We start from the raw sequence: 22037 nt of genomic DNA, 5'->3' as shown, positions 1-22037 counted from the left end.
CAATGTGCCAGCTTTGCAGTTGGTCTATATCAGTAGCAAGGGAAGTGGGGAACCAACAAGTCCATGAGAGAGATCTGGTGAAATAATTAGCTAGTAAGTGCTGTAGTTTAGGCTGAAAGCTAACAGCTGCTTTGAATGTTCATCGGAGGTAGCCAGAGCAGAGTTACAAGGTTTCCCCCCTTCTTTTTCATGCACTTCCAGGTCTTGTCCAAAGTGGGTAGAGGACCATTTCACAAGATTCATATCTTCCTTCCCTTCAAATGAGACTCAGGTGGGTAGGGACAGGAAGCACAAGTTACTTGTGCTTCCTTTCCATTTATGCATTGCTAAGTAAAATCTTTATTGTTGTGGTCAATGACCAGCAATGAGAAAACAAAATAAAAAGTACATAATATACATTATCCAAGTGTGTATAATAAAGAAAATAGAATAGAATAGAATAGATTAAGGTAAATAAAAATTGACATAGAGTGAAATGAAATGGGCACAAACAGCTTAAAAGATGAAATCATGTGACGAACTCCAAAGGGAAAAATTACAGTGTCTGAGCTCAAGTTAATGGTTGACTTGACTTGCTGCAGCACAGTACTTGGTCATAGTGAGAGTGATATAGATGCACTTTGATCTGAAAGGAGTAAAAGGACATAAAATGCATTTGATCATCCTGACAAGTTTGACAAGGAGGATCCAATAAAGATTTTGCACAAATCATGGTAGGAGGACATGGGTCTCTTACTTGACCTCTTCAAAGTCACAGGGGCACCTGAATTCATGGTAGGGTTGTGTGTGTGTGTGTGTGGTTACCTTCCCTCCAGAACTGCTGTAGGGAGGACATTTAAGTAGGCTGGGAGTGCAGAAAGGTAGCTAGTTTGTTGGACAGGAATGCTCTGTTAATTAGAGTGTGGTTGGAGAGTGCGGTTGGATGCATTGCTTGGGAGCACTGCTAAAAAAGAGAAAATGCACCAGCAGAAATGAAGGCAAAAGAGGGCTCAGTTTTGTATATAATTTGTATCCGCTAATTTATAGGTATAATTATACATTTATAATTAGTATATTTTTGCATAGTCATGCACCTCATGATTGTGATGAAGGCTATGTGTAGACATGCAGGGAATGAGGTCTACTTGCACAAGGTGACTTCCCCCCTCCTCTCCTTGTGTCTACCCCCCCATCTAAACCTATTTGGGGGGGTTCCTTCAAACCTCTAGAGCGGATTTTGAGGGTGCAGGGCAGGGAGGAAGTCTCATTGCACAAGTGGACTTTATTTCATACATGAAGCAACTTCACAGGGGTGCCAACTTCAATAAAATGTTTGGGGGGCAGGTAAGCCCCACCTCGCATAATCAATCATGCATAGTGCACACACACCATTTGAATGGCAATGCCCATTAACTTTGAGGGGACCGGCCCCATCAAATATTTTATTAGTGGGCCCAAAAGGTAAGACAGATAGTCACCCTATTTTGAATGCTCAAAGCAGTGACTAAACATCTGCCTACTCACCCTTTGATGGTACCAACATCAAGGGATGACTTGTATGATGTATGCCACAACAATCCAATACAGACAGACAGAGCTTTCATATTTCTTCACACCACCCCATACATGAGATCTTTCAATACAGGGAATAAATTCCTCAGAGCTGTGAATCTTTGAGTGGCATTTGGAAGCTTCCAAAGATGTTATTTTTGTTTCAAATGATTCCTATAATTAGGGGGACAAAGACCTTCAGAGAGTGGCAAAGAATGATTTCAAGATATATCTGGCAGGGCAAAAAGCCAAGAATACAATTTAAGCTACTAACTGATGCGAAGGAAAGAGGTGGTTTTCCCCTGCCAGACCTGAAACTATACTATGAAGCGTCTTGTCTCTGTTGGCTAAAGGATTGGATAAAATTAAAAAACAATAAATTGTTAGATCTTGAAGGTTTTGATAACAGATTTGGATGGCACGCTTATTTATGGCTGGAGAAGAAGAAAAGTCACAAAGGTTTTGAGAATCATATCTTCAGGAGTTCTATAATAGAAATTTGGGACAGGTATAAAAATATATTGGAACCTAAAGTCCCACACTGGTTGTCTCCATTAGAGGTTATGAGCGTAAAGAAAACAAATATGAGAGGGAATTGGATTACTTATGGAGACTTAGCAATTAAAGAGGGGGAGAAATGGAAAATGAAGCCATATGAACAAGTTAAAGACTATGTGTATGATTGGTTGCATTATCTTCAGATAAATGAAATGTTTAAAAAGGATTTTAAAGAGAGGGGATATATAGAAAAAGAGTCGAAATTTCAAACAGAGATAATAAATAATGACTTTAAGACAATGTCAAAAATGTATAAAATGTTACTGGAATGGCAAACAAAGGACGAAGAGATTAAGTCGGTTATGATACATTGGGCCAAAGATTTTGGTTATAATATACAATTGGTTGATTGGGAAAAAGTATGGAATGAAAATATGAAATTTACTGCATGTACGGCGTTAAAGGAAAATATTATGAAAATGGTATATAGATGGTATATCACACCGGTTAAGCTAGCAAAAATGTTTAAAACATGTAACAAGTGTTGGAAATGTAAAGAAAAAGAAGGATCCTTTTTCCATATGTGGTGGGAATGCAAGAAGGTTAAGGGTTTCTGGGAAATGATATATAATGAGCTGAAAAAGATGTTAAAATATACATTTGTAAAGAAACCAGAAGCCTTTTTGTTAGGAATAACAGGAAGAGAGATTAATAGAAGTGATTACAAACTTTTTCAATATGCAGTAACAGCGGCAAGAATATTAATGGCCCAAAAATGGAAACAAGAGGAACTACCGACTCTGGAAGAGTGGAGAATGAAACTTATGGATTATGCAGAATTGGATAAAATGACTGGGAAAATTAGATACCAAAAAGATCACAAGTTCATCGAGGACTGGAGAAAGTTTACGAATTATCTGGAAAATATATGTGATGAACAGACAACGCTAGTCGGTTTTAAAGAGGCTTTGTGATGTCAAAGGTGTATTGTAAAAAGAAAGAGAGATGAAAGGATATTATTAACTGGCAATATAATATATTGAAAATGCGTAACAAATAGAAAATATGGATGATTGATAGAGGAGCTGGTGGAAGTTCAAAAATTGGAAATTTGAGAATTTGGTTGTGTTGATTAATTTGTAAAAGAAAATTTAATAAAAAATTATTTAAAAAAAAAAGAATCTTTGAGTGGCATTATCAAAGAACTTTAATATTGCCTTACATCACCAAATCACCTCACACGCACCTGAGATCTTTCAATAGAGGTAATGCAAGAGTTCAGCTGTCAGTCATCATGCAACGCTAACAAGTGGATGCCCAGAAGTCAAATGACAGTTATAGAAAACAAATTGAACAAAACAGCAAACTAAGCAAACTAAGTGTATATTTCCTATACAAAAAGGAAAAAGTCACAAAGAGAGTGGGATAAAGTTAGTCTTGGATGCTAAATGGCCTATGGTCCCACTTTAATATTTCAGAACCACAAATGACAGGGCAATAAGTCTACCCAAAACAACTTCTGTGAGCTTGGAGGAGCACCAAGGATCCTTCTATCTTGCTACATACAGAATAAAAGGTACCCATTTCCATCAAATCTATTGCACTGCTGCACTCCCTTAAGGACTTGGCCATGCTGCATTAAAGACTCTCCTCCTGAAGAGAGGGGAGTGGTTGTGGGCGGGAGCCCGAGCCCCGCCTCTAGCAGGGGGCGTTAGCCCCCTGCCTCCCACTCACCTGGCTGGTGCCCACGCCCATCGGCAGGCACCCAACCAGGTGCCTCCGAGGGGGCGTGTACAACAGCCTTAATACTGCGGCGCCAGCCCCTCCTCAGCCTCACTCTTCGTCGTCCTGTCGTGATTCAACAGGATCGACAACAGGACCGTCTTCTCAGCTGCAGGAGCCAGGGAAGTATTTTGCGAGGGTTGGGTTTGGGGTAGCGTGCCTGAGTCGCGTATTGGTGTAGCTTACTGGCTAGCCGTTTATTCTCATTTGAGCTTATTGCATTGTTATCGGCGTACTGGCTTGCATTACTTTGGTTTGCCCACGTTCGCTTTAGTCGCCATGCGTTCGTGTTATTTTCTTTAGACTACAACCCCCCCCCCTTTCGCTTGTTTTCGCCACTGTGTGTGAGTGGTGAGTGTTCGGGTGGCGGTTAGGCATTGGAATAATGTGTTGTGTTGTGTCGAAGGGCTAGGTGTGGCCATCGCCTATGCCTTCAATTTTTGGGTATTCCGTTAAAGGAATCTGGCGGTCGTGTATTCTGTCCGATGCCTGCTTGGCGGGAGGCCATGGCACGACCCTCGGTGACATCAGGGGAGAGCCTATAGTTGGATTAGCATCAACAGGCTCCACCTACTGGTGAATAAACCCCCTTGTTTCAGACTCACCCCTCTCTGAGGGGGTGGAGTCAGCTGACGTAATCCAATGCCTAAGCCAATACCTTTTCACTTGCTGTAATCAATAAAGTTGTGGCCTTTTCTTGCCCATTAACCTTATATCAAGTGTCCTTGTGTATTCATTCCACTTTGGGGGGGATCGGGTCCTCGAGCCACAATCTCTTTGTTATTACCAATGTACAAACTTTAGTCCACCACCCTAGACATGTTTTCACTACAGTAACTAAGTGGATCAGCCCACTGCCTTCCTCAGGGCTGGCACGTCCCATTTCACCACTTGAGGTCAAATGGGACATGCCACCCCATTCTGCCGCCCCACCCAACCTGCTGCTGGCATTGCCTGCTGAGCCACCTCTGCCACTGGCAGAAAGCAGTGCAGGCATTGGTGCCGATTTCTGTCAACATCTTGTCAGAAATTGGTGCCAATGCCAGAGCCATTTCTCTGCCAGCATAGCTTCTTAACCTGCACTGTTTCTTTGCCAGTTCCACTTGTCTGACAGTGATGGAGACAGCAGGGCAAGTGGGGCACCCATGGGTCTTCTGCCACCTGAGGAAGCTGCTTCACACCACCTAATGAGTGTGCCGGCCCTGGCCTTCCTTCTGGGTTACACCTTGATGTATGTTCCACCTGCCAGCCCAGAACTTCATGGGGAGGGAAGCAGAATCATTTTTCTTTCCTCGTACTATTAAATTGATCTACAGATGGAATAAGTGGTTTCTGTGAAAGATCTGTAAATCCAATGATGAGAACATTATCATCATACCAACCTTTCCAGGAAGTGGAAGAAACTCTGCCAGAAAACCAAATGTGGAATATTTCTAACATTATGTATAACAAAGGTTCCAGTAAACATATTATGGACCCAGTTCCGTTTAGTACCAAACTCAATGCATTATTCCTCTGGCTCATTTCTCTTACTCAAAGGCTTCTCCATTCATATTGCAACCACACACATCATATTTGACTGCTTTCATGATTAGTTAATCATTAATAGGCCTTCCATCATAGCCTTCCTCTTGCTCAGTATGTGGCTCTCATTTATTTAAAGAAATCGGCCGTCATTTGTTACAATAAATACCATTAATTGTAATGGATTAACTTTCATTATAATAAAACATACACTCAACAGTAATCAATCTACAGAAACTGGGGCCAAAGATGTAGTGAGCTTTTTCATATTTAAAAGGCCATTTCTTTTCTTTTCTTTTCTTAAGCAACCACTATATCATTTATTACATAATGCGCACCTAATGAGTCCCATACTAGAAATGGAACTTTAATTCATAGAGATATAATGGTACATTTAATCAATGTAGTTTGCGATTTGAGTTTTCTTAAAATAAATGGCATGCTCCTTGTGGGGGGGGGAGCATGCTTTTTAGGAAAAATTATTTGCAAATCAGCATTGTCATGGTGGGTGATGTACATGTCTGCGACTAAAAATTTATTTCTATTTGCTGATTATGTTGCCTCTGACAGTGCTTATTGATAGAATGATCTGGCTCCCCCAAATGCTTCACTTTTCCTCATGTGTGCAGTGCTTCGTATGAAGGATTACCTCCCAGTGGCCCTTGTGTATGCACTGAGTTGTGAATGCAGTTTTCCTTGCACAGAATGAGATTGCATCATTCTCTTAGCTTTGCTACAGACTATTATAATTTAATGTATTACCCACCCTTCACCATAAGGTCCCAGGGCAGGTCACAACAATTTAAAACACAACATTTAAAATAGTTTAAAACAAACTGCAATCACAAGAATAGAATGAGTACTAAATTGTGTGTGTGTGGTATCCAGGCAAGAAGGTACACACAATCCAAAAAGGTTGATAGGGATCTTTATTCACGAAATGTTTGCAACCAGATCAAAGTTTTGGCTTTGTTACACACACACACCCACACACACCCTCTGGCCCCAAACTTGGGCACAATTACACTTATGTTCCAGACTGTCCATGTTCTGTTCCTCAGTGTAATCTTTTAAGTTGCAAAAAATAAAGTGCAGTTTGAGGTCTTTCAGCAAAACTAAACCCAATTCTGCATGAGGAACGCAACAGACCTCTGATCTGCATCAACAGTTGATGTAATGTGATGCTGTCCGCCCAAATCATTCTTCAAACTGCTACTTGTCACGAAACCTGAGCCACGTCAAGCTCCAAGGGCAATTGCTATTTTACTGAGCAATGATGTTGATCTCTGAAGTTCCATCTATAGATACTTCATCTGCTGGTATATACAGTTACTATTCAGGGGCATCTGGTTGGCTATTGCACAAAACAGAATGCTAGACTACATGGACCTTTTGTGTGATCTAACAAGACCTTTGCTATATTTGCAGTGTGCCCTGTAAGACTGAACTGGAAGGGAAATTAATGTCTCTGTGACATTATTGCTGGTGTTCAGTCCCACTGAATTTTATTGACTTATTTCAGGGACAGTATTTCAACATCAATGCATTTCAGGGCAGTATTTTAATCTCAACATGGCTGCCACTAAAAATGAAAAAGCTCTGAAAAAAATTAAGTGCAGTGTGGGACTTCTCTCCTTGTGCAATAATCTTTTTATGTTGCACTGGAGAATTATATGGTGATTTTAATTTATTTATTTTTTAAAAAATAGATTTTCTTCTGCTCCTCTTCTGCGTTAGAAAGTCTAGAAGAAAGTAATTAAAGGTCATTTAAGGGACATTGCATCTACTCCAGAGATATCAATACATTACTCTGAAGTCTCCATGGGCTTCATTCAAAATGCACTAGAGAAAGTTGTAAAGCATTACATTTCATTGATGGGCATTATGCTGTACATTCTTTAATTTTCAGAAGGCAGAGTTTGTGCATCACTTAAAAGAACCGATTGATCAAATTAGTAAAGAAATCCTGCTTGGGAAAAGATAATATGTTCTATGGTTATTGTCGCTCCGACAATATAAAATATCCTGTATTTGCATCAGATTGCAGAGAAATCCAATCTAGGAGAAAAGCATAACCTACCGTATTTTTTGCTCTATAAGACTCACTTTTTCCCTCCTAAAAAGTAAGGGGAAATGTGTGTGCGTCTTATGGAGCGAATGCAGGCTGCACAGCTATCCCAGAAGCCAGAACAGCAAGAGGGATTGCTGCTTTCACTTGCTGTTCTGGCTTCTGAGATTCAGAATATTTTTCTTCTTGTTTTCCTCCTCCCAAAACTAGGTGCGTCTTGTGGTCTGGTGCGTCTTATAGAGCAAAAAATACGGTACTTTAAATGAATGCTGAAGAATTCATGAAGACGAGGCTTTGCACAGAAATAATAGTTGTGTATCCAGGAAGTAACAGCTTCACTGGTATTTATCTTCCTGGGCTGGGTTGTGCTGATTGATTATTGATGGTTGGATTCTGGCATAATATTTATATTCTTTGGATGATACATAAGATAGTTATTACCTGAATTTATATACCATTCCACATCAAGGCTCTCCGAACGAGTTATATTAAAATGTACATAAAAACAAATAATGAGTGCAAGAAAAACTGAGAGAAATGAAAATGGGTGGATGGATTAGTCCATTCCTACGCCTAAAAGACGGTAGGAAGGCTACCAAGTGGTCCTCCTTGGTAGTATCCTAGCAGGGGCCACCCAGAATCACCAATCCCTTTGTACTGTAAATAAATAAATAAACCTTTATTGTCGCTACACCACCTGTGTGCAGTGAAATTAAATGAGCCCCCCCCATACACTCAATCTTGTTCGCACTCTGTGTGCTTGTCGGAAGTCAATTGCACCACTATTTTTGTTTTCATTTAGCAGCCCAGCAGCCCACGGATAAAGCCTGTTCTTTAACCTGTTGGTGCGGCTGACTATACTTCTGTATCTCCTGCCTGACGGTAGGAGATTAAAGAGGTGCTGGCCGGGGTGTGAGTTGTCCCTAAGAATTTTCCTCGCTCTCCTGAGGCAGTCATCTAGCGAACTCAGGGGACAGCCCATGATATCATGTTCTGCATTCACCACCCTCTGTAGGGACTTCCTGTCCGTGGCTGTCAAACCAGCGTACCACACTGTACTACAGTATGAAAGGACACTTTCTGTTGTGGACCGGTAGAAGGAGATCATCCATTTTTGTTTGACATTGTTCTTTCGCAAGACCCTGAGGAAATGGAGTCTCTGTTGGGCCTTCCTATTGTGCATATTTCCCAAGAAAAGGAAGATATGCATTTTAAAATAAAAGCTTTACAACATACATTTTTTTACCATCACGAGAAAATTATAATAGCAGAAAGGATGCAGGAATACTCCAGCAGAAGCAATGCTCTTTATTTTAAACACACAGATCAATTTAGGTTGTTTTTTAACCAGCCTTACCTTCCAATTGAATTGACTGTTGTAATTAGATTGTTTTGGTTTTCATTACAACTTTGCGCTCTGATTAGAGAGCCGTGAAGTTGTAGAGACCATGCTTACACTTTTACTGGGTTTCCCATGGTTTTCTACTCAGAAGTAAGCCCCACTGAGTTCAGCGGAACTTACTCCCAGGTAACTGTGTATAGGATTACAGCCTGAATCAAAAAGAAAAAGCTTTGGAAAGCAAATCTTTACAAGCTGTGAAGCTGTGGGAGGGCGCAGAGCTCTATTCTTAAGTACCCTTGTGATGGACTAGAGAACCAGTTGCAGCCCTAAGGGCTGTATAAGAATACATCGTGTGAGCATTGGATTCCATATGTGACTAGAGACTTTTCAAAGGACAGTAAGAGAAGAGATAACAAGCAGCAGGAACAAGGTCACCAGTGTCATTCATCCATGTTTGCTCAAGCTTCAAGTGACAGATCGTTCTCTTCTAGGTTGACTGACAGGTTTCTCCCAGTGGATATCAGGTAAGTCTTTGCATTTCTCTCTAATTTCCTCCATCTGCTGCATTCTTACTCAACCATTTCCACAGATGATTAAATCTTTCTTTCCCTGCCACAGGCTCTCCCTAAGTGGGCTGGGCCATTCTTCTCCTGTCATAGAGGCCACTGGTCCCAACTGCCCAGTGAGGAAGAGAAGAAGCTGCTGTCATTGAGGACTCTTATCATCTCCACTTGCTGCTGGGCACCTCCTCATCCTTCCCGTACAGTCTTGGAAACAATTGCCCTGTGGGGTAGAACAAGAGGAACATCTGCTGTAGTCGTGATGGTGTCAAATGGGCAGACACCATCCCTGCTAAGCTTCAGGCCCCTGGCTAAAATGATTCTTGTTTCATGAGGCCTTTGTGCTATCAGTGCTGTTCTGGTGTTTTAATATCTGGTGTTACGCTTCTGGTTTTTAAATAGGATCACTGAATTGTAGAGTTGGAAGGGATCCCGAGGGTCATCTAGTCCAACCCTCTACAATGCAGGAATCACAACTAAAGCATCCATGGTGCTTCAAAACCCCCAAGGAAGAAAAGTCTACCACCTCTTGTGGGAGTCTGTTCCAGTGTCAAACAGGTCTTATTGTCAGAAAGTTACTGTCAGAAAGTTACTGTCTTACTGTCAGAAAGTTACAGTGGCACCTTGGGTTAATGACGCTTCAGGTTACAGACTCCACTAACCCAGAAATAGTACCTCGGGTTAAGAACTTTGCTTCAGGATGAGAACAGAAATCGGGCGGTGGCGGCGGCACAACAGCAGCGGGAGGCCCCATTAGCTAAAGTGGTACCTCAGGTTAGAAACAGTTTCAGGTTAAGAACGGACCTCCAGAGCAAATTAAGTTCTTAACCCGAGGTACCACTGTATTCCTGATGTTTAGTCGGAATCTCCTTTCTTGTAACTTGAAGCCATTGGTTCAGGTCCTAGCCTCTGGAGCAGGGGAAAACAAGCTTGCTCCATCCTCCATGTGACAGCCCTTTAGATATTTGAAGATGGCTATCATATCTCCTCTCAGTCTCCTCTTTTCCAGGCTAAACATACCCAGTTCCCTCAACCATTCCTCATAAGGCTTGGTTTCCAGACCATTGATCATCTTAGTTGCCTTCCTCTGCACACCTTCCAGTTTGTCCCATATTCTTCTTAAACTGTGGTGCTCAGAACTGCATACAGTACTCCAAGTGGGGTCTGACCAAGCCAGGACTATGACATTCCTTGACCAGGACACTAGACTTCTCTTGATGCAGTCTTTTTATTTTTTTCTGTTGCTGCTGCATCACACTGTTGATTCAAGTTAGGCTGGTGATCTGCTATGACCCCTAGATCCTTTCAACATGTACTACTGGCAAGCCAGGTGTCCCTCATCTTATACTGGTGCAGCTGGTCATTCCTGGTTATATCACCAGAGCTCTGGTATACTGTCATTGTCTACCCGATCTGACACCTTTCACTGCTAACGGGGTAAAAAGCATGGAACATGTGACTGATTCTGGCATGACTTCACTGAATTAGTTCCAGCACACTTTTTCCCATTTGAAAGGAATACATGTGGAAACCATGACATAATGGAAAATCCACATGGACAGGAAGAAAGATCAACAAACAGAGTCTTACTGTTCCTGTTCATGGATATAATGGGCAGGGAAGAATATATTTTCATCTGTAAGGAATGTTTTCCATGCACACCTCCACACTTATTTGCCTGTGAAGGAAAAACATTTTCAACATAGCAGTCACACCAACACTGTCTTTTGATATACAAAACCACGAACAGCACAGAGCTGGTGGCAAGGGAGAAAGGGTGGCTTTAATCTGATGATCTGAAGTTCTTCACATTATCTTCCATGCCCCCTTTGGTAGATGCAAAATGTGATGGTGCTATTTTGCCATGAAAGTCTGCCAAAGTCTCTCTCTCTGTCTCTCTGTTTTATATTCGCAGGAGTAGAAACATCTGTGGCTATGCCAAAATCCCTTCGACATACACTTCATTTTCCTCCAATGCAAATGCAAGAAGCTATTTCTCTACTGCAGGCAAAACATAGTTGAGCAAGATATGCCAGGAATAGTGGGTGGTGGTTGTTTTATAAAGAACTGCTTCTGATCTTCTGGGACGTGGAAGTGATGGATTCTTAAACTTAAAAAGGATTTGCTGGATCTTAAACTGGTCCGGTGCCTGGAGAGGGGCCTAATCCAGGACTCTCTGTTATGCCACCCTGGAACTGGCACACCCACATCCACAGATATTACAAGGTCCCCCTTTTTTTTTCCTGGACAGTACAAGCAGGGCTTTCAGTGTGGCAATGATTCTGCCATATTCCTTGACTCCCATGCTCCCTAGCTAGAGATAGGACTGCTATGACTGCCGTCAGTGTTGCCTCCCATACTTGTTCATCTACCTCCTTGTGATCCTGCTCCAGTTACACACTGCTTCTGCTTCTTCTTGTTAGGGTGGAAGTGGCTGATCCTTTCACTTGGGGGCAGGGGAGAGGAAATCCTTATTCCATCTTATGTGCCAGCTACTGGATACCTTGTTAACTTCCCAAGGAAGAAGATGCTGTAGTAAACACTTGTGTTTGGTTGGGAATGGCTGAGCCAGTGTTTGGTTTGCTGCTCTGCCTGTCTTTTCAGCCATGCTCAAAGAATGGGCGGGAATAAATTTGGAAAGGAGGGCAGAGAGATACAAGAGGGCATAGCCACAGAAGGATTATAAATTAAACTTATTCCTCAGCTAAGCAGAATAACAGTATTTCTGAAACTTCAGATAAAGCCAGGATCTTAAATCACCTAACCTTTATGGGATATCTTTATGTGACTTTATTGGAGAAGTCATGCATTTTCTTTCTTTTCATGTGCTGTCGCAGCAAGCTCTATACTACCACCTTGGTAAATCTGATATATTTATTGCATAACTACTTTTTTCTCAGTTCCTTTTTGCAATCATTAAAATAATTAAAGCTATACCCTCCCTATAATGAATAGTATTTGCACTGATCCATCGCCATTAGTTGCTCTGTTCATTTTGGCCAAGGCCAATTTTATTGCATTCAAAGAAAATAAATATTTATTGTGTGTTACGTGAAACCCATTTTCAATGTAAAAGTTTCTGGATTCCTGCTTTTATTAAAAGTAAATCTACATTTCAATAAAATTTTACCTTTTTTAAGTATAAGGTTACTTTTCTAATGGGGGTCTTTAAAATGGCCTCTTATAGTTCTGTCTCTGTTCAGCAACCAAAGGTTGAAAATACTATGAAGGGATTCCTGTAAAGTGATAGTCACACTTTTTTAAAAAAGTGTAGGTTCAACATGTAAAGCCAGGTGTGTGTATCTCTCATTTCCCATGTGCTTGGGACATTTTGCAGGCAAGATCTATTGTGTGTGAAAAGAGCAATCCACTAGTCTCCCTTACATGTAGACATGTATATATGTGTAAATAAACCATATATCACAATGACACTACAGTCACCACTATGCTTCATTTCCAGAAAGGAAACATGAACCCTGGGTAAGTGCACCTGGAACCCCGGGAAATACGCAGGGTGGTGTGCAAAAGTACAAAATCTCCAGCTAACTCTGGAAGCATCAGTAATGGGTTAAGTACTCAGAAGCAAGTCCACAAATCAATGGGGAGTACTCTGCTTGAGGTGGTTGCTTCAAGCCACAGATTCTGGTGAAAGCAGTAGCCCTCGTCATTCCTCCAGGATCTCCTCAACTAGCTCGCTGCCCTCAGATATCACAAAAGACCAGAGGCAGGGCATCCCATTTCATCACCTGAGGAGAAATGGGAACATACCTGGGAAGCCAAAGAGGTGATACTCTTGCCAGCAGAGGCAGGGCGTGAATCCTCTTTTTCTTCCACTGCCCGAGGCAGCTTTTTCACCCCCACCTCATGGGTAGTCCAGCCCTGTGCAGGATGTTGTCTCTTTGTCACTGTTGAAATAGGATTCAGCTGTCGGTGTGATCCGTTTCTGTCATTTATCCCTGACTGTTGGCCATGTTGACTGGGACTGAGGGGAGTTGGAAAGCCGAGGTTAGCCAATCCTGCTGTATAGGCTGAGTCCAATTCTCACTGAGTGAGCCTCCCTGGCCTTCCCCCATTCTTCCTAGCAACTTAATCCTGAACAGCATTCACATCTCTTCTTTTCCCATCTGCTGTTGCTTCACATCAAAATATATTTGGCCATCCCTGCAACTGAAGCAAATGAGGGTCATCTCTTGACACATAATAATAGTTGTTCTGTTATACCACTTCCTTCTGCTTGGATGCAAATGACTTCCAAATTCTACGTATGTCCCTCTTGCAGTTTCCATAAATGGAACTATTCTGTAATGGCTCTCCCTCCCCCCCCCCCCCATGCTAGCAAACACGATCCGGGCCAGCATGTTTGTTATGCTTAGACTAAACAGCCGTCTTTGGTACGAAATGACAGGAGTTTTTTTTTTTTTAAAGCAACAATAAGCAAGGCTCCTTGGATAATGAGTGAAGAGAATTAATTGTCCATCTGTCTTGTATATGAATCTCATGCACGGCCGCCCACGCATGTGCGCATATGCAGGCACACAGAAAAGAGGCCTTATCTTGCTTGAAATCTCTGATCTCAGACAATAACAGAAACTGTTGCACAGTAAACTACACTCAAGTGTAACCCCCAAGTGAAAACTCACATGATTATCACCCTCAGCATTGCTTTAGCGCTTCATACATCTCAGAAGAATTCCTCATTATTTTTATTTTATTTTTTGAAATGATTTTTATTAAAGATCTTCATGAACTACAAAGAATGTGTTTCTCTCTCTTTTGATCAGACTATAAAGTCTTTTGGTTACATTTTACATTCCCCTACAAAGGTAGGGGAAGAGGGTAGAGGGTGGGAGGTAAACTTACACACAATCTTGTTTTGTCAACTTGGTGTGTATATGGGATTTTCAAGTGGGTGTCAATTGAGTAGGTTCTCTTTCTGCATATTTGTTGGTTTATATTGGCAATGAGAGAAAATTTGGGGAGGCATGGCATGTGTGTTTGCCTTTAATTGCCTTTGATTAACCGTAGTGAGATTTGTTTGTGTTTGAGGAAGGGAGGTATGGAATATTGGGTCAAGTTAGCTATATTGATCTGTATGCTAGTGGTAGATCCCTCCTATCATTGCTGTCAGTTTGAGATGTGTGTGTAAGAAAAGGGAGCCATACCGGGGTGAATAAGGCCATTTCCCATACAATTTGGCACCAGTGGTCTATGCTTACTCCGGACAAGTCTCTCCAGTGTCTAACTATGATGTTTCTGGTCACCAAGAGAAGGTTATAAGCTCTTTATGGTGCAAGTAAGCGTTATTGTCTTGGAAAATATTTAATAGGGCCAATTCTGGGGTGGGTTCCAATACCTATTTAGTTATTTTACATATTTTTTGTAGGACTGCTGTCCAAAAGGGTTGTATTTGGGGACATTCCCACCACATGTGAAGGTATGTGCCTATAGAAGTACAGCCTCTCTAGCATTTTGGTAAGGATCCTGGATGTATTAACACCAATTTCCTCAGCGTCAGATGCCAGCGATAGATACCTTTTAAAGTGAGTTCCCTTCTTTTGGCTGAGATGGATTTAAAGGGAGGTTTGGACCACATTGTAGTCCATTGGGTAGAGTTTATTTCATAACCTATGTCATATTCCCATTGTTTTTTAATTGTGTCGACTGAGATTGCAGGGTTGTGGAGCAGTATTTTGTATATTGCAGATACCGTCCCCCTACCATGCCATCTGCCAACAGAAGAAGGCTTTCAAAGGTAGTCAACGGTCTAGTGGCTGCTGCTTTTACTGTTGGGTTATTTAGGAAAGCATGTTGGTACATGGGGGGGGGAGTACTTGGGGTAACATTGTAAGGGCGAATTCGACAGGTCTGTAGGAAGGGCGAGGGAGGGGAAATGTAGCAGTATCGAAGGTAGGATTTGGTTTAAGTATATAGGTATGGGTGGGAGGGGTCGGCGGATAGGTGGGGAAGGAGCAAGAGGGTCCATCAGTTTGAGTTGTTGTCTAGTTGCCATAGCTGGATGTGATCTCCAGTATGTACTCGGCCTTCAGTGCCTCACTCAGCAAATGCACCAGGCCGCCACTCTGCTCTCCCAGGCCCTTATTGCACTCCTACCTGGCTCAGACGGCTTCCGCAATCCCGCCCATTGTTCCTAACACAACAGCAACGATGGCAGCGCTGGCGACGAAACAGCAACGGTGCAAACGGTTCCCTATTCAGCAGGCGATCATCATTTTTGTGGTGGTCGCCATTTTGCTGCACCCCTTATTATTTTTATTTATAGCGTATCAAGACAATACAATTGTAACTCATCTATGACAAACGTCTCAAGTTGTTTACATATGATCTTACAAGCTCTTTTTCTTAGCAAGTGCATAAATCCAGCACTTGGGAAGATATGTCCTGAATCCTGCCTAGACATTGTTCTGAAGGCAACTATACTCAGACCTCCCTCTACTGCTGTTAAAAGTAGCATGTCAGGACAGGAAGGTCTCATTGGAAGTGAAAAATTCATTATGTTATTATTATTTTAGCTTATTAACTTTACTGGGAAATGTGGAGTTGGAGGGAGAAATTAAATGTGATTTTTTTTGGGGGGGATTCCTTTTCCTGGGGGCTGTTTTTCTTCTCAGAGCCTCTCTCCCTAAGATGCTTTTCTACCAGTAGGAAAATGTATATTATTTTTCCACATCTTCTCATAAGAACAGAGGAGCCTTGCTGGATCAGGCCAATGGCCCATTGAGTCTAGCATCTTATTCTCACAATGGCCAACCAGATGCCTATGGGAAACCCACAAGCAGGACCTGAGCACAAGTCAGTGCCAACCAGGGAGCGCCAGCAGAGTCTTCCCTGTCAACCATAATACCCAAGACGGGGGTTCTTCAACAATTACGTATTATCATCAGCTAGTGGAGGTGAGCTGGGCTGGGATGCTTCTATTTGTTTTGAGATGTTTAGATAATTGAAGCCTAGTATCAGCTAAGTATTGGTATTTTGTATGAATTATAATTGAACGATCACTCAAATAAAGTCATGCAACTTCTAGTGCTTGGAAATGTCTCCAGCTACATTGTGTTTTCCCTATAGCAGGAGTGGCTTAGCAGTGGCCTCTCCCCGTTGTCCCTGACTGTTGACCATGATGGTTGGGATTGATGGGAGTTGGAGGGCCAGAGGTTAAGCTGATCCTGTTGTATAGGCTGAATTCAATCCTCAGTCCAGCTTTCTTGCCTTTTCTCCTCTGAACCCCAGACCTTAGCACAGGTGGACACATTTGCAAACCAAAGGAACTGTTGTGGGCACTCCACTCACATCACACCACACCCTAGTCTATTTGTAACAACAGAATGCTCATTTCAAGCCTACCTTTATCAGAGGGGAGGGATCTTGTGGGTGCCAGGGAAAGCAGACTGTTAGCCCCTAAGCACCACATTGCTAACCCCTGCCTTAGCATGTTAAACCTCCTGTTGCCCCCCTGCGGGTCTTCTCCTGTGCTACCTTCTGAAAGCAGCCAGCCCTGTCCTCTTTTCAATGGCATCCTTGTTTCCCTTTCTACAAGCATTCAGCGTACATGTTCCAAGTATGAATTGCACACAACGGAAATCTTTATAATTGTTTCGTGACTAAATCAAGCGCAGATTTGGTAAAATGTGATATTTTCAGTCTCCGCCGTATTAATGAGAAATAAGGGAGGCAATTTTACATTTCATCACCTGCCGTTGAATATGAAAGAGGAGCTTATTAAAGTTTTGCTTATCGTGAGCAGGACTTTGAAATTACATAATTTTTAAAAACTTGTAGGGGGAACTAATTAAATCCACCCACATTCAGGCAAGCAATCAAGCAAGCACATTCAAGGCTGGGCAGGTAGACACACAGAGAGAAAATCCCTGAGCAAGCACATTGTGCTATTCATCTCAATGAGATGTGTTCTGAAATAGATTGTGCCAAAGCACACCTGAAATGTGTTAGGTTTTAGGCACACAGTCTGATCCCCTGCTCATCTATATAGCAGGAGGACAGGGGTGAAGGATGCTGCATTGCCAACAATCCCTTGAGCAACAAATTCAGGGCTGTGTGTCTCTTTGAAGCCAGAGCAGCGTAGCAAGCACAAAGATTTGAGAGATTTTTTTTAAGGTAAGCAGGACGCAGCTGGATGTGGGGTCGTCCCCCCCCCCCCCCCGGGAAAATACAATACAAATTGCTAGATAAGACTGCATTTCTTTCTATAAGAGGGAGGTCAAGGCATAATTTGTATAGCACATAATTTGTACATCTATTCAGAAGTCATACTTTAGAGGTCAGAACCCATTCAGCAGTGCCACTAGTTATGTGAGCCGAAGGAAACATGGTTTTTCTTTGCCATCAAACAGCTGGTCCCTATGCCACATGGCAGACTGCTTTTGAAACTGATGGGAGTTTCAATAGAATAGGGTCTACTTTTCAAGTGGGGGGGGGAGTTTTGCCCAAGTCTTTAGATTCTACTGCAGCTTTTCATTGTAGTAACAAAGCAATCAGAGGCTGATTAAGGGGAGCACAACCAGTTTGGCTGCACTGGGTGCAGAATCTTAGAGGCCTCATAATAATGATATTGAATGGAATGTGAGAGGCTGGGAGCGCCAAATTTTGGAGTCATCAAAATCTCAGACCTCAAGGTACATCACTGAGGGAGTCCCAGTGGTGTCTATGGGACTTCTATGTAAGCATGCTTTGGATCACATCCCTGCAAACATGATCATATTCAGAGGACTAGTTAGTAGTTCCACTATAGCTGAAATCCTAACTATGGAATGAGTCTGTAGTCCCACTACAGCTGCACTTACCTGGGAGCAAGCTTTATTCAATGAGAGCTGCTTCTGAGTATGGTTAGGATTGCAGCCTTATTTGCAGAAGGGTGCATAGGCACCAGAAAAATAATTGAGTTTTGTGTTATTGTAGATCATATCCTGTGGGAGTAGTTACAAAGAGAAAGGTATGACAAATATGTTCTTACTGTATGGTGTGCATTTATCTTAATATGTACCTGTATGAATGCACATTTGCCTAATGTACACAATTTTACAAAGCAATTGTGCCTAACATAATGCATTTTTGTATGTTGTTTTCAGAAATATATGCATTTTTGTAGATACTTTACCCACATATGTGCATATTTGTACACATTACTTGGTAGGAGAAGTGCAAAATTCACCGAAGTGCAAATTTCAAAGAATGGCTGTAGCTTGGTTTGCATTTTCGGGAAAATGCAAATTGGGTAGGTTTGCCTTTAAATGCAAACTGAATCAGATTTCTCTATCTTTTCTATCTGGTCTCACTTGCCTTATCCCTCATACACAGCTGAGTCAGTTCTGCATCTATTCGTTCCGTCTTTCTCCATCGTTGGCAGTTATTGCTTGCTTGCTTGCCTGCTTGATTGAAGTTATCAATATCACCTAGTGAGCTTCATAGCCAAGAGGGAATTTGAAGCTCAACAGTCCTAGTGTGACTCTGGCTACTATGTGCTCTGACCACTATAGTCATCTCTCTTCTTCCCCAAAAGTGTCAATGTGGGAGGCATTCAAGAAACAACATTTACAAGGAAGAAGTAGAATAATTGACCATCTTGTTCAATAATATGGATGGAAGGAATTCTTCCAATATGGTCAGCCACTTAAGGAAACTGTTTGAAAATATATTGTAAAAGGACAGCATCTGCAAGTCTTTTTTGATGATCACTCGTAGCCAAGTAAGATTGTCTTCCATGAACATGGTTTTAATAGTGAGTCCATAAGTGATTGTGGAGGCCAATTCCAGATCCACATGTCCTTCCACAGTGGGGACATAGGTTTCTGGGTGGGAGTTGATCACAGTGAGGGTTTGCCAGGCATGGCTTCCTCTTAGCAAGTTTCTCCCTTTCGTCCTGAGTTCAAGCATCTTCAGAGACACAGCAACAAAGCTTGGATCTGTTCAGGAAACATGCTGCTCAGTGAAATGTTTTCAAGTGAATCCCATCTGCATAACATGGGCTCACGAACTAGGTATTTGGTAGGTAAACATTCACTAAGGATGACAGTACGATCTTCTTATTTCTTGTACATTTTTTCCCTACACAGTGTTTGTTTTCTCTCAGTGACTTTACATGAAAATATGGACAGTCAAGGAGGAGGAGGTAACAGTGGCAATGGTGAGGTGGTCCCAGGATTTTGGCCATTCAATAACCATGGCCCAATGGGAAAATTTATGGAAGATCAATTGGAAATTCACAAACTGTTACACAATTAGAGAGAACTTTCAAAAAATGCAACATCGATGGTATCTAACACCATGGAAACTTTCAAAAATGTATGAAAATGTGTCAAGTAATTGTTGGAGATGCGGAGACTCAGGAACATTCTACCATATGTGGTGGATATGTAGGAAAATACAGGTATTCTGGGAGAGTATACATGCAGAACTGCAAAAAATGCTAAAGATCTCTTTCAATAAAAAACCAAAGGCCTACCTCCTGGGAATAACAGATTTGGATATTCCACAAAAGAGGAAGGGTATCTTTTTATATGCGACGGCAGCAGCAAGAGTTTTGATCGCAGCAAAATGGAAGAGTAATGAAATCCCCTCTATACAAGATTGGATCCAAAAGCTGACAGAATATGCCGAATTAGATGGTTTATCAGAAAAAATAAAGAATAAATCAAAACAGGTTTAAGAATAAATCAAAACAAGAATAAATCAAAACAGGAAAGTTCACGGCATGTAATGCCTTAAGAGAGAACATTATGAAAATGATTTATAGGTGGTACATGACCCCAGTCAAGCTTGCAAAAATCTATCACACGCCCAATAATAAATGCTGGAAATGTAAGGAAACTGAAGGTACTTTTTACCACCTTTGGTGGACGTGCCCAAGGATCAAGGTCTTCTGGGAAATGATTTATAATGAAATGAAAAAGGTGCTTAAATGCACTTTCGTGAAGAAACCAGAAGCCTTCCTCCTGGGCATGGTAGGTCAATTGGTGTCAAGGAAAGATAGGACGTTTTTTATGTATGCTACAACAGCAGCAAGAGTACTCTTAGCAAAGTATTGGAAGACACAAGAACTACCCACACTGGAAGAATGGCAGACCAAGGTGATCGACTACATGGGACTGGCGGAGATGACTGGCAGAATCCGTGACCAAGGGAAAGAGACGGTGGAAGAAGATTGGAAGAAATTTAAAGTTTATCTTAAGAATTGTTGTAAAATTAATGAATGTTAAAATGTCTTGGGTAACGCAAAATAGAATTGCAGTGACAAACAATTGGATATGAGAAAAAAGATTTAAAGAAAGTGCTACATGAAATTGAAATTAGGGGTTGCTGGAATGATTTAAAACAGGGATGCAGAAAGGGGAGGTATGGGGAAGTCGCTGAAAGAAGGTCTAAGGAAAGAAAGGTTAAGAAATTATATGTGTTTATATGTTTGTTTGTTTATGTATTGTGTTGTATTGTCTTTTAATATGTGTTGAAAAACCAATAAAAAATTTATAAAAAAAAAAGAATAAATCAAAACAGGAATTTGTTTCTAAATGGGAGGTTTTCAAAGAATACCTGAAAAATAAATATAGTAGTTTAAATTCTGTTGCAGCATTCGAGGAACTTCAGTAATAGTTGCTAGGTAGATAGAAGAAATTAGATTTATTGAGAATAAGTTTAATTATGAAAAAAATGTGTATTGGCAATACGTAATATGAATTTGAAATATGGAATAGATGGGAAGTTGGGTTTTTAGTGTTAAGACCAATAGATGTTTTATTGTTTGCCAAGAAAATTATGTGTCTATGGTTATTTTTGTAATTTGTGTGTAATTTGGTATTTGTGTTTTTTTTGTGTGTGTTTTTTCTTGTTGTATAAATAAATATTAAAAAAAACAACCACTTAATCAGAGAGACATTTTTGATTCCTTTCCCTTTCATTTTCTCAAGATCATCACAAGGCAAACCTTGGCTCTAAACTAGTATTCTCTTTTGTGATTCTTTCCACCATCTTAGGGCCTTTCCACACTTTAGGACAGGCATTCCCCAAACTCGGCCCTGTTTTGGGACTACAACTTCCATCATCCCTAGCTAACAGGACCAGTGGTCAGAGATGATGGGAATTGTAGTCCCAAAACAGCTGGAGGGCCGAGTTTGGGGATGCCTGCTTTAGGAGAAACTCTGCCACACTGCTCTGGTCCGTCCATCAGCGCCAGCATTTCAGCTTGCCAGACCTTATGATCTTCCCACTTCTTTCCCCACATGCTATTTTTTGGGTTCTCCTACCCCACCTAGAACCAATTTCAGTGAGGAGAGGGTGGAAATCCCCATTGCTCAGGGCTTCTGCTGACAGGAATCTTCAGGTGAATCCCACCCATACCGTTTATAGTGGCATGGTTGCTACTTGTATCGGATTTTTGTTGACATGTTGCCACATGATTTCATCATTATTCATCTTAGGACTCCAGTTGAAAACCTGCTTTTTCTTCTTCTGGCTTTTGTGAGAGATCCGAAACGGATTCTCAACATTTCCATTTGTACAGCATGTGTACAAACACTGTCCTGGTTTCTGTGGTGAGGGGGTTGGAGTCAGTGGGCATCTGTTTTGCGCCACTTTCCTCTGACTGGTGTAAGTTGTCAGGTTTTGAGGTTGGGGCAGAGGAGAGCTGGGGCAGATAGAGATGATGGGGCTAAGTCAAAGTGCCTCCCGACACAGCAATCATTAGTTGCAGGAAAAACTTCATCATGGT

General features: G+C 41.5%; 1 long non-coding RNA gene across 1 annotated transcript in view; it reads left to right on the top strand.

The window, feature by feature from the left end:
* The window catches only part of LOC310758848, a 321389-nt gene extending 300262 nt beyond the window's left edge, over window positions 1–21127 (top strand). Inside the window, exons 2-3 of the long non-coding RNA XR_014546004.1 lie at window positions 19446–19976; window positions 20828–21127. This is a non-coding gene — a long non-coding RNA (uncharacterized lncRNA). The remainder of the gene's footprint in view (window positions 1–19445; window positions 19977–20827) is intronic.
* Window positions 21128–22037: the final 910 nt, after the last annotated feature.

Source organism: Podarcis filfolensis, assembly GCF_964270895.1.
Source record: "Podarcis filfolensis genome assembly, chromosome: 3".
Classification (NCBI taxonomy): domain Eukaryota; kingdom Metazoa; phylum Chordata; class Lepidosauria; order Squamata; family Lacertidae; genus Podarcis; species Podarcis filfolensis.
The sequence above is the reverse complement of the archived record's forward strand: the minus strand, read 5'-3'. Positions and strand labels throughout refer to the sequence as shown.